Source organism: Hippocampus guttulatus, unplaced genomic scaffold (assembly GCF_054856545.1).
Source record: "Hippocampus guttulatus isolate MCC_2025c unplaced genomic scaffold, RoL_Hgut_1.0 HiC_scaffold_32, whole genome shotgun sequence".
NCBI classification, from domain to species: Eukaryota; Metazoa; Chordata; class Actinopteri; order Syngnathiformes; family Syngnathidae; genus Hippocampus; species Hippocampus guttulatus.
In genome coordinates this window covers 236,043-250,105 of record NW_028233891.1, presented here as the reverse complement: position 1 = coordinate 250,105, position 14,063 = coordinate 236,043, and positions in this window count along the sequence as shown.

Genomic DNA, 14,063 nt, shown 5'->3' with positions numbered 1-14,063 from the left:
CATGTTGAAGTGTGTGCATAATCCTTTGGTTTAGGTGTGACACTCAATTTGAGTTTTTATTGCTTTAAATGCATTTTCATTCCGAGCTGAGCGCGCTTTCTGACTTTGAATGTATCTTCATAGGAATGATTTGTTTAGTCAAATTAATGCTCTTTTAGGCTTCAGGAGGCCATCCTGAACAAAATACATGATGAAGTGTGTGCATAAGTCCTTCGGTTTAGGTGTGACACTCAATTTGAGTTTTTATTGCTTTAAATGCATTTTCAGCCCGAGCTGAGCACGTTTTGTGAGTTTGAATGTATCTTCATAGGAATGAGTTGTGTGGTCAAATTAAAGCTCATATAGGCTTCAGGAGGTCATCCTGAACAAAATACATGTTAAAGTGTGTGCATAAATCCTTTGGTTTAGGCGTGACACTCAATTTGAGTTTTTATTGCTTTAAATGCATTTTCAGCCCGAGCTGAGCACGTTTTGTGAGTTTGAATGTATCTTCATAGGAATGAGTTGTGTGGTCAAATTAAAGCTCATATAGGCTTCAGGAGGTCATCCTGAACAAAATACATGTTGAATGTGTGCATAAGTCCTTTGGTTTAGGTGTGACACTCAATTTGAGTTTTTATTGCTTTAAATGCATTTTCAGCCCGAGCTTGAGCGCGCTTTCTGACTTTGAATGTATCTTCATAGGAATGAGTTGTGTAGTCAAATTAATGCTCATTTAGGCTTCAGGAGGACATCCTGAACAAAATACATGTTGAAGTGTGTGCATAAATCCTCTGGTTTAGGCGTGACACTCAATTTGAGTTTTTATTGCTTTAAATGCATTTGTAGCCTGAGCTGAGAGCGCTTTCTGACTTTGAATGTATCTTCATAGGAATGAGTTGTGTGGTCAAATGAATGCTCATTTAGGCTTCAGGTGGTCATCCTGAACAAAATACATGTTGAAGTGTGTCCATAAGTCCTTTGGTTTAGGTGTGACACTCAATTTGAGTTTTTATTGCTTTAAATGCATTTTCAGCCCGAGCTGAGCACGTTTTGTGAGTTTGAATGTATCTTCATAGGCATGAGTTGTGTGATCAAATTAATGCTCATTTAGGCTTCAGGAGGTCATCCTGAACAAAATACAAGTTGAAGTGTGTGCATAAGTCCTTTGGTTGAGGCGTGACACTCAATTTGAGTTTTTATTGCTTTAAATGCATTTTCAGCCCGAGCTGAGCACGTTTTGTGAGTTTGAATGTATCTTCATAGGCATGAATTGTGTGATCAAATTAATGCTCATTTAGGCTTCAGGTGGTCCTTCTGAACAAAATACATGTTAAAGTGTGTGCATAAATCCTTTGGTTTAGGCGTGACACTCAATTTGAGTTTTTATTGCTTTAAATGCATTTTCAGCCCGAGCTGAGCACGTTTTGTGAGTTTGAATGTATCTTCATAGGAATGAGTTGTGTGGTCAAATTAAAGCTCATATAGGCTTCAGGAGGTCATCCTGAACAAAATACATGTTGAATGTGTGCATAAGTCCTTTGGTTTAGGTGTGACACTCAATTTGAGTTTTTATTGCTTTAAATGCATTTTCAGCCCGAGCTTGAGCGCGCTTTCTGACTTTGAATGTATCATCATAGGAATGAGTTGTGTAGTCAAATTAATGCTCATTTAGGCTTCAGGAGGACATCCTGAACAAAATACATGTTGAAGTGTGTGCATAAATCCTCTGGTTTAGGCGTGACACTCAATTTGAGTTTTTATTGCTTTAAATGCATTTGTAGCCTGAGCTGAGCGCGCTTTCTGACTTTGAATGTATCTTCATAGGAATGAGTTGTGTGGTCAAATGAATGCTCATTTAGGCTTCAGGTGGTCATCCTGAACAAAATACATGTTGAAGTGTGTCCATAAGTCCTTTGGTTTAGGTGTGACACTCAATTTGAGTTTTTATTGCTTTAAATGCATTTTCAGCCCGAGCTGAGCACGTTTTGTGAGTTTGAATGTATCTTCATAGGCATGAGTTGTGTGATCAAATTAATGCTCATTTAGGCTTCAGGAGGTCATCCTGAACAAAATACAAGTTGAAGTGTGTGCATAAGTCCTTTGGTAATCAAACAGCACGAAGGTCCGGGACCGAACGGATGCCACCCGCTTGGCCCCGCCGGAGCAGAAGTAAGATCGGGCGGCCCGAGCCCGAGCCCGAGCCCTACCCCTACCCGAACCCGACCGCCCTAAAATGTCCCTCATTGCTTCGGGTTCGGGGCGCACGGCACCCGTACGGCGGAGAGTATCCAGGGTTACCAGTGAAGCGGAGGAACATCTCACGCCCACCCGCGCGAAATGTCGTACCGAGTTGTTTATGCCCACGGCACCGCCGATGCTGCACCGTTTCGGCGCGAGGGACGCTCCAAACGAGGAGTTTGGGTCGAATGTGAATTAAAGTGTTAGGTTTCGTGAGAGATCAATACAAGAACCACACACAGACACCAAAAACGAAGAGGGGTTTTATTGCCAGAAAGTTGGTCAGGTCGAGGTGTAAACAACTGAAAGCTAGTCAAAATGATCACGTTGAGGAGTGCAGAAATGCTGGAGCGTAACGGCGTGGCAGCAGCTAGCTCGGCAGGAAGGATCGCTGACGAACTGGCAACGGGTGGCTGTTCACGCTGTCTTTTATGGTGCAAGTGGCAGATGAGATGAAGACTCGCACGTGTGTAGGGGAGGCAGGTGCACTGATTCGAGAGGCGCCCAGCCCACACTGAAAAAGAGACAAAAAAAGGGAGGGGCGGCACCGTGGACACACAATGGTTTCGAACGCAAAGGGCAGAAAACGTCGGCTTCCAGCCGCGCGACGTTCCGCGAACGAATACTGAATCGTATTGAGACACGTTATCCGTGGCATCATAAACTCCGCGAATTTAAGTCAACATCTCTCTGCTCCCAAATAAAACAATCATCCCTATTCAGTCAACTGTAAACGAAGAAGTCAAGTCTGGGATTTTTTTTATGACCCTCTAAAAATAAGCAACAACATAAAATGTCCGCCCTGTGAACATGAGCTGAAATCGAATCTCAAACCAAATACATGTGAAAGCAAAAAAAATCGAAATATATCAATTTAGAATTCAAAGAACGTCGTGTCCCCATCACACTTTTTAATTGTCTTTTTTCTTTTTTCTTTTTTTTTTGCATCGACACGCCTCAAAATCCTTCTGATGTGAGCGTTTTTAAAAAATCTTGGCTCTTTTGACTTTTTTGGGGGGTTCTTGGGACGGAAAAAATTGACGATGAATTGACAATATTTGCTGCTCAGAGCTGATGCCACGTTGTGTCACTCTTGTGCTTTCTGAAATGCGAGAGCCCTATTTGTCCATGCACGGCCAGCACTTTACGATAGCCTCTGCTGGTGAGAGTTGGCCATTGCAGCCTTCCATATGATTTCCTGTGACCCTCTAAAAATAATGAGATAAAATGTGCGTTGTGTGAACATGAGCTGCGCTTGAAACTACACCCAAATACAAGGAAAAGCAAAAAACAAAAATCTAAACGCACCAATTCAAAAGATAAATGAATGCCACGCCACCATCACACTTTTTCATGATTATTATTACAATTATTATTAATATCACTGCATAGGCAAGGCTCAAAATCCGCCTCATGTGAGCGTTTTTTCAAAAGATTTTCTTAATCTTGCTACTTCGGACTGGGCTTTTTTTTTGGGATATTGGGACAGAGAAACTTTATTATGTATTGACAGTGTTTGCTCTTCATCTCTTTTTCAACCTGGTGGACGCCCTCTCTTTGGCCGAGCATGACCTGATTTGTAGTCAGACGCCTCATGCATTGCGCCACGAACTCCACGAAATCAAACCACTATTTCTCTGTTCTCCTGTGGGGGAATTTGCCGCTCCCAAAAAGTTATTGTTACCTTTTTCAGTGTGGGATGGGCGCTTCTCTAATCAGTGCACCTGCCTCCCCGACACACCTGCGAGTCATTATCTCATCTGCCACTTGCAGCATAAAAGCCAGCCTGAAGAGCCACCCATTGTCACTTCGTCAGAGATCCTTCCTGCCGTGTCGACGACGCCGTACCGCTCCAGGATTCCTGCACTCCTCGAATTGATCATTTTGACTACCTTTCAGTTGTGACCACCTCGGCCTGTCTCGCTTACTGGCAATAAAACCCTTCTGTGCTTTTTGTGTCTGCGCGTGGTTCCTCTCTTCATCTCTCACGAAGCCGAACACTTTGCTTAACACCCGCGGTTCTCCCAGCGCTCCGCCCCAACATCCTCGTCGGAACAGCCTGAGCGCCGCAGCGGAGCAACTCCGGCTCGGCCGTGGGCAAAAACGGCTCTGTCCGAAATTTCTCACGGGCGGGCGTGAGCTGTTCCTCCGCTTCGCTTATCACACACACCACTCTCGGCCCTACCTGCCCCGCGCAACTCCGGCAGGGCCAAGCGGGTGGCATCGGTTCGGTCCCGGACCTTCGCGCGGTTTGATTCCCAAGTTTTTCTTCCCTTTGATTGCACACCGCGCCCCCTGTCCCTCAAAGCGAGGTGCATCTCTGGCGGAGCCGAGCGGGCAGCAGCTTTGCTCCCGGCAGGTCGTGTTGGTGTGCGCGAGGTCTTCCACCTCTTCGCTTGCAACACTCGCCTTTGCCGGCCCGCCAGGCACGGCGCAGCTCTGGCGGGGCCAAGCGACAGCGTCGGTTAGGTCCCGGGCGCAAAATCAAAAGGGAGGGTCGACACTGTGGACAAACAATGGACCCTAACAAAAAGGGCAGAAAACTTCGACGCACACCCGCGCGACATTCTGTGAAGGAAAATACGCCACCCGCCTGACCTCGCCGGAGTTTCGCCGCGCCCGTCGGTCCAACGTGGCCCGGGTTGCAAGCGAAGTGGGTGAAAAGCTCACGGCCATCCTCGCGAAATATCGTACAATGCCGCTGCAAAACACGGCCCGGGCGCGGCTGCTCCTAGCGGATCGCAATGCAGCTCTGATCAGGGGGATCTTGCGGGAAGCCGGGAGGGGCGCGGGTGTCAAGCAACGGGCTAATAAACCTCGTCGAATACGCCCGCGACGGGCCGGTATAGAAGCGATGCCGCCAGTTTGTCCCCGCCGGAGCTCCTCCAAGCCAGGCAGGCCGAAAGTGGCGCGGGTTGACAACACAGGGTCCAAAACTTCAACGCACAACCAAGCGATCGTCCAGCTTTATGCAGCCTTGTACAAATTGTGTTTTCAAATTGTTCGCCCGAAACAGTTTTGTCACTCCCACAAGACAAACAAGCTATTTTTTTTCAGATGGCAGTGGAACTGATGAAGGCCTTCCCCAGACATTCCGTGCATCAATTTTAGAACATTATGTGGCGATGGAAAATAAGAGAACAAGACAATCGTCAGAAATACTGACCACAGCAGGTTTATTGGATGATGATCACCCATGCAAAAAATGTTTAATTGTGGCATCCAGAAATGATGCCAAAGATATATTTTGTTTCAAACTACTTCATGAAGAGGAAGTGTTGATACCAGGGATGAATTCTGAAAGCTTATGAGAAAGTCATTTTTTATGACTTGTACCACAACGAAAAATCTCGTGTTATTCACTGCTCCGATGAAAATAAAATGTCAAGATAAAATTCCAATCCCATATTTACACACTGTGAATTTTAAGTTTAATGTTCACTGATATTCCGTCATGTTGTCGTATTTGTTCTCGCCATGCACTGTGGCATGCTCTAAATGGCAAAACCACCTGGAAAAGGTCCTCTGACAAAACGAGTGATTTTTCCAATGGAAGAACACACAATTTATCTTGCATCGACATTGTCTTCATGATGCTTTGCATGCATCATTGAAATTGGGTTGGTTCAAGTAAAAGAAAAAATTTGAATTTTAAAAGCAACTTAGAGTTATCCTGATTGAAATTTCCGAACATATAATCTTGCGATGTTAGGGTTCTCTCCCCCCCCGGCCCCCTTTTGACGAGACCCAGTGCGAAAGGTGGTACCATGAGCAGTGTCTTGAGAAGAATTTGCATGAATTGAGCGGCCGAAGACTGGTATTGCTGCTGTGAGTGCACATCACAATGTTGGAAGTCATGTAGACCTATATCTAATTTTGTGAGTGTTGTTCTGGAAAAAAATTAATTCTCACAAGAAAATGACAGACATGTCAGCTGCTCAACCCGTATTGTTTTGTGTTTTTTGTTATTGTAAAGTGTCCTTGGGTGTCTTGAAAGGCGCTTATCAATAAAATGTATTATTAGTATTATTATTATTATTAAGTTGCCTACACTGGTAAAGTTTTTTAAAATTTGAGTTTTTATTGCTTTAAATGCATTTTCAGCCCGAGCTGAGCACGTTTTGTGAGTTTGAATGTATCTTCATAGGAATGAGTTGTGTGGTCAAATTAATGCTCATTTAGGCTTCAGGTGGTCATCCTGAACAAAATACATGTTGAAGTGTGTGCATAAGTCCTTTGGTTTAGGCGTGACACTCAATTTGAGTTTTTATTGCTTTAAATGCATTTTCAGCCCGAGCTGAGCATGTTTTGTGAGTTTGAATGTATCTTCATAAGAATGAGTTGTGTGGTCAAATTAATGCTCATTTCGGCTTCAGGTGGTCATCCTGAACTAAATACATGTTGAAGTGTGTGCATAAGTCCTTTGGTTTAGGCGTGACACTCCATTTGAGTTTTTATTGCTTTAAATGCATTTTCAGTCCGAGCTGAGCGCGCTTTCTGACTTTGAATGTATCTTCATAGGAATGAGTTGTGTAGTCAAATTAATGCTCATTTAGGCTTCAGGAGGACATCCTGAACAAAATACATCTTGAAGTGTGTGCATAAGTCCTTCGGTTTAGGCGTGACACTCAATTTGAGTTTTTATTGCTTTAAATGCATTTTCAGCCCGAGCTGAGCACGTTTTGTGAGTTTGAATGTATCTTCATAGGAATGAGTTGTGTGGTCAAATTAATGCTCATTTAGGCTACAGGAGGTCATCCTGAACTAAATACATGTTGAAGTGTGTGCATAAGTCCTTTGGTTTAGGCGTGACACTCAATTTGAGTTTTTATTGCTTTAAATGCATTTTCAGCCCGAGTTGAGCACGTTTTGTGAGTTTGAATGTATCTTCATAGGAATGAGTTGTGTGGTCAAATTAATGCTCATTTAGGCTTCAGGTGGTCATCCTGAACAAAATACATGTTGAAGTGTGTGCATAAGTCCTTTGGTTTAGGCGTGACACTCAATTTGAGTTTTTATTGCTTTAAATGCATTTTCAGCCCGAGCTGAGCACGTTTTGTGAGTTTGAATGTAGCTTCATAGGAATTAGTTGTGTGGTCAAATTAATGCTCATTTAGGCTTCAGGTGGTCATCCTGAACTAAATAAATATTGAAGGTTGTGCATAAGTTCTTTGGTTTGGGCGTGACACTCAATTTGAGTTTTTATTGCTTTAAATGCATTTTCAGCCCGAGCTGAGCACTTTTTGTGAGTTTGAATGTATCTTCAGAGGAATGAGTTGTGTGGTCAAATTAATGCTCATTTAGGCTTCAGGAGGACATCCTGAACTAAATACATGTTGAAGTGTGTGCATAAGTCCTTTGGTTTAGGCGTGACACTCAATTTGAGTTTTTATTGCTTTAAATGCATTTTCAGCCCGAGCTTGAGCGCGCTTTCTGACTTTGAATGTATCTTCATAGGAATGAGTTGTGTAGTCAAATTAATGCTCATTTAGGCTTCAGGTGGTCCTTCTGAACAAAATACATGTTAAAGTGTGTGCATAAATCCTTTGGTTTAGGCGTGACACTCAATTTGAGTTTTTATTGCTTTAAATGCATTTTCAGCCCGAGCTGAGCACTTTTTGTGAGTTTGAATGTATCTTCATAGGAATGAGTTGTGTGGTCAAATTATTGCTCATATAGGCTTCAGGAGGTCATCCTGAACAAAATACATGTTGAATGTGTGCATAAGTCCTTTGGTTTAGGTGTGACACTCAATTTGAGTTTTTATTGCTTTAAATGCATTTTCAGCCCGAGCTTGAGCGCGCTTTCTGACTTTGAATGTATCTTCATAGGAATGAGTTGTGTAGTCAAATTAATGCTCATTTAGGCTTCAGGTGGTCCTTCTGAACAAAATACATGTTAAAGTGTGTGCATAAATCCTTTGGTTTAGGCGTGACACTCAATTTGAGTTTTTATTGCTTTAAATGCATTTTCAGCCCGAGCTGAGCACGTTTTGTGAGTTTGAATGTATCTTCATAGGAATGAGTTGTGTGGTCAAATTATTGCTCATATAGGCTTCAGGAGGTCATCCTGAACAAAATACATGTTGAATGTGTGCATAAGTCCTTTGGTTTAGGTGTGACACTCAATTTGAGTTTTTATTGCTTTAAATGCATTTTCAGCCCGAGCTTGAGCGCGCTTTCTGACTTTGAATGTATCTTCATAGGAATGAGTTGTGTAGTCAAATTAATGCTCATTTAGGCTTCAGGAGGACATCCTGAACAAAATACATGTTGAAGTGTGTGCATAAATCCTCTGGTTTAGGCGTGACACTCAATTTGAGTTTTTATTGCTTTAAATGCATTTGTAGCCTGAGCTGAGCGCGCTTTCTGACTTTGAATGTATCTTCATAGGAATGAGTTGTGTGGTCAAATGAATGCTCATTTAGGCTTCAGGTGGTCATCCTGAACAAAATACATGTTGAAGTGTGTGCATAAGTCCTTTGGTTGAGGCGTGACACTCAATTTGAGTTTTTATTGCTTTAAATGCATTTTCAGCCCGAGTTGAGCACGTTTTGTGAGTTTGAATGTATCTTCATAGGAATGAGTTGTGTGGTCAAATTAATGCTCATTTAGGCTTCAGGTGGTCATCCTGAACAAAATACATGTTGAAGTGTGTGCATAAGTCCTTTGGTTTAGGCGTGACACTCAATTTGAGTTTTTATTGCTTTAAATGCATTTTCAGCCCGAGCTGAGCACGTTTTGTGAGTTTGAATGTATCTTCATAGGAATGAGTTGTGTGGTCAAATTAATGCTCATTTAGGCTTCAGGAGGACATCCTGAACTAAATACATGTTGAAGTGTATGCATAAGTCCTTTGGTTTAGGCGTGACACTCAATTTGAGTTTTTATTGCTTTAAATGCATTTTCAGCCCGAGCTGAGCATGTTTTGTGAGTTTGAATGTATCTTCATAAGAATGAGTTGTGTGGTCAAATTAATGCTCATTTCGGCTTCAGGTGGTCATCCTGAACTAAATACATGTTGAAGTGTGTGCATAAGTCCTTTGGTTTAGGCGTGACACTCCATTTGAGTTTTTATTGCTTTAAATGCATTTTCAGTCCGAGCTGAGCGCGCTTTCTGACTTTGAATGTATCTTCATAGGAATGAGTTGTGTGGTCAAATTATTGCTCATTTAGGCTTCAGGAGGTCATCCTGAACAAAATACATCTTGAAGTGTGTGCATAAGTCCTTCGGTTTAGGCGTGACACTCAATTTGAGTTTTTATTGCTTTAAATGCATTTTCAGCCCGAGCTGAGCACCTTTTGTGAGTTTGAATGTATCTTCATAGGAATGAGTTGTGTGGTCAAATTAATGCTCATATAGGCTTCAGGAGGCCATCCTGAACAAAATACATGTTGAAGTGTGTGCATAATCCTTTGGTTTAGGTGTGACACTCAATTTGAGTTTTTATTGCTTTAAATGCATTTTCAGCCCGAGCTGAGCGCGCTTTCTGACTTTGAATGTATCTTCATAGGAATGATTTGTTTAGTCAAATTAATGCTCTTTTAGGCTTCAGGAGGCCATCCTGAACAAAATACATGATGAAGTGTGTGCATAAGTCCTTTGGTTTAGGTGTGACACTCAATTTGAGTTTTTATTGCTTTAAATGCATTTTCAGCCCGAGCTGAGCACGTTTTGTGAGTTTGAATGCATCTTCATAGGCATGAATTGTGTGATCAAATTAATGCTCATTTAGGCTTCAGGTGGTCCTTCTGAACAAAATACATGTTAAAGTGTGTGCATAAATCCTTTGGTTTAGGCGTGACACTCAATTTGAGTTTTTATTGCTTTAAATGCATTTTCAGCCCGAGCTGAGCACGTTTTGTGAGTTTGAATGTATCTTCATAGGAATGAGTTGTGTGGTCAAATTAAAGCTCATATAGGCTTCAGGAGGTCATCCTGAACAAAATACATGTTGAATGTGTGCATAAGTCCTTTGGTTTAGGTGTGACACTCAATTTGAGTTTTTATTGCTTTAAATGCATTTTCAGCCCGAGCTTGAGCGCGCTTTCTGACTTTGAATGTATCTTCATAGGAATGAGTTGTGTAGTCAAATTAATGCTCATTTAGGCTTCAGGAGGACATCCTGAACAAAATACATGTTGAAGTGTGTGCATAAATCCTCTGGTTTAGGCGTGACACTCAATTTGAGTTTTTATTGCTTTAAATGCATTTGTAGCCTGAGCTGAGCGCGCTTTCTGACTTTGAATGTATCTTCATAGGAATGAGTTGTGTGGTCAAATGAATGCTCATTTAGGCTTCAGGTGGTCATCCTGAACAAAATACATGTTGAAGTGTGTGCATAAGTCCTTTGGTTGAGGCGTGACACTCAATTTGAGTTTTTATTGCTTTAAATGCATTTTCAGCCCGAGTTGAGCACGTTTTGTGAGTTTGAATGTATCTTCATAGGAATGAGTTGTGTGGTCAAATTAATGCTCATTTAGGCTTCAGGTGGTCATCCTGAACAAAATACATGTTGAAGTGTGTGCATAAGTCCTTTGGTTTAGGCGTGACACTCAATTTGAGTTTTTATTGCTTTAAATGCATTTTCAGCCCGAGCTGAGCACGTTTTGTGAGTTTGAATGTATCTTCATAGGAATGAGTTGTGTGGTCAAATTAATGCTCATTTAGGCTTCAGGAGGACATCCTGAACTAAATACATGTTGAAGTGTATGCATAAGTCCTTTGGTTTAGGCGTGACACTCAATTTGAGTTTTTATTGCTTTAAATGCATTTTCAGCCCGAGCTGAGCATGTTTTGTGAGTTTGAATGTATCTTCATAAGAATGAGTTGTGTGGTCAAATTAATGCTCATTTCGGCTTCAGGTGGTCATCCTGAACTAAATACATGTTGAAGTGTGTGCATAAGTCCTTTGGTTTAGGCGTGACACTCCATTTGAGTTTTTATTGCTTTAAATGCATTTTCAGTCCGAGCTGAGCGCGCTTTCTGACTTTGAATGTATCTTCATAGGAATGAGTTGTGTGGTCAAATTATTGCTCATTTAGGCTTCAGGAGGTCATCCTGAACAAAATACATCTTGAAGTGTGTGCATAAGTCCTTCGGTTTAGGCGTGACACTTAATTTGAGTTTTTATTGCTTTAAATGCATTTTCAGCCCGAGCTGAGCACCTTTTGTGAGTTTGAATGTATCTTCATAGGAATGAGTTGTGTGGTCAAATTAATGCTCATATAGGCTTCAGGAGGCCATCCTGAACAAAATACATGTTGAAGTGTGTGCATAATCCTTTGGTTTAGGTGTGACACTCAATTTGAGTTTTTATTGCTTTAAATGCATTTTCAGCCCGAGCTGAGCGCGCTTTCTGACTTTGAATGTATCTTCATAGGAATGATTTGTTTAGTCAAATTAATGCTCTTTTAGGCTTCAGGAGGCCATCCTGAACAAAATACATGATGAAGTGTGTGCATAAGTCCTTTGGTTTAGGTGTGACACTCAATTTGAGTTTTTATTGCTTTAAATGCATTTTCAGCCCGAGCTGAGCACGTTTTGTGAGTTTGAATGCATCTTCATAGGCATGAATTGTGTGATCAAATTAATGCTCATTTAGGCTTCAGGTGGTCCTTCTGAACAAAATACATGTTAAAGTGTGTGCATAAATCCTTTGGTTTAGGCGTGACACTCAATTTGAGTTTTTATTGCTTTAAATGCATTTTCAGCCCGAGCTGAGCACGTTTTGTGAGTTTGAATGTATCTTCATAGGAATGAGTTGTGTGGTCAAATTAAAGCTCATATAGGCTTCAGGAGGTCATCCTGAACAAAATACATGTTGAATGTGTGCATAAGTCCTTTGGTTTAGGTGTGACACTCAATTTGAGTTTTTATTGCTTTAAATGCATTTTCAGCCCGAGCTTGAGCGCGCTTTCTGACTTTGAATGTATCTTCATAGGAATGAGTTGTGTAGTCAAATTAATGCTCATTTGGGCTTCAGGAGGACATCCTGAACAAAATACATGTTGAAGTGTGTGCATAAATCCTCTGGTTTAGGCGTGACACTCAATTTGAGTTTTTATTGCTTTAAATGCATTTGTAGCCTGAGCTGAGCGCGCTTTCTGACTTTGAATGTATCTTCATAGGAATGAGTTGTGTGGTCAAATGAATGCTCATTTAGGCTTCAGGTGGTCATCCTGAACAAAATACATGTTGAAGTGTGTGCATAAGTCCTTTGGTTTAGGTGTGACACTCAATTTGAGTTTTTATTGCTTTAAATGCATTTTCAGCCCGAGCTGAGCACGTTTTGTGAGTTTGAATGTATCTTCATAGGAATGAGTTGTGTGATCAAATTAATGCTCATTTAGGCTTCAGGAGGTCATCCTGAACAAAATACAAGTTGAAGTGTGTGCATAAGTCCTTTGGTAATCAAACAGCACGAAGGTCCGGGACCGAACGGATGCCACCCGCTTGGCCCCGCCGGAGCAGAAGTAAGATCGGGCGGCCCGAGCCCGAGCCCGAGCCCTACCCCTACCCGAACCCGACCGCCCTAAAATGTCCCTCATTGCTTCGGGTTCGGGGCGCACGGCACCCGTACGGCGGAGAGTATCCAGGGTTACCAGTGAAGCGGAGGAACATCTCACGCCCACCCGCGCGAAATGTCGTACCGAGTTGTTTATGCCCACGGCACCGCCGATGCTGCACCGTTTCGGCGCGAGGGACGCTCCAAACGAGGAGTTTGGGTCGAATGTGAATTAAAGTGTTAGGTTTCGTGAGAGATCAATACAAGAACCACACACAGACACCAAAAACGAAGAGGGGTTTTATTGCCAGAAAGTTGGTCAGGTCGAGGTGTAAACAACTGAAAGCTAGTCAAAATGATCACGTTGAGGAGTGCAGAAATGCTGGAGCGTAACGGCGTGGCAGCAGCTAGCTCGGCAGGAAGGATCGCTGACGAACTGGCAACGGGTGGCTGTTCACGCTGTCTTTTATGGTGCAAGTGGCAGATGAGATGAAGACTCGCACGTGTGTAGGGGAGGCAGGTGCACTGATTCGAGAGGCGCCCAGCCCACACTGAAAAAGAGACAAAAAAAGGGAGGGGCGGCACCGTGGACACACAATGGTTTCGAACGCAAAGGGCAGAAAACGTCGGCTTCCAGCCGCGCGACGTTCCGCGAACGAATACTGAATCGTATTGAGACACGTTATCCGTGGCATCATAAACTCCGCGAATTTAAGTCAACATCTCTCTGCTCCCAAATAAAACAATCATCCCTATTCAGTCAACTGTAAACGAAGAAGTCAAGTCTGGGATTTTTTTTATGACCCTCTAAAAATAAGCAACAACATAAAATGTCCGCCCTGTGAACATGAGCTGAAATCGAATCTCAAACCAAATACATGTGAAAGCAAAAAAAATCGAAATATATCAATTTAGAATTCAAAGAACGTCGTGTCCCCATCACACTTTTTAATTGTCTTTTTTCTTTTTTCTTTTTTTTTTGCATCGACACGCCTCAAAATCCTTCTGATGTGAGCGTTTTTAAAAAATCTTGGCTCTTTTGACTTTTTTGGGGGGTTCTTGGGACGGAAAAAATTGACGATGAATTGACAATATTTGCTGCTCAGAGCTGATGCCACGTTGTGTCACTCTTGTGCTTTCTGAAATGCGAGAGCCCTATTTGTCCATGCACGGCCAGCACTTTACGATAGCCTCTGCTGGTGAGAGTTGGCCATTGCAGCCTTCCATATGATTTCCTGTGACCCTCTAAAAATAATGAGATAAAATGTGCGTTGTGTGAACATGAGCTGCGCTTGAAACTACACCCAAATACAAGGAAAAGCAAAAAACAAAAATC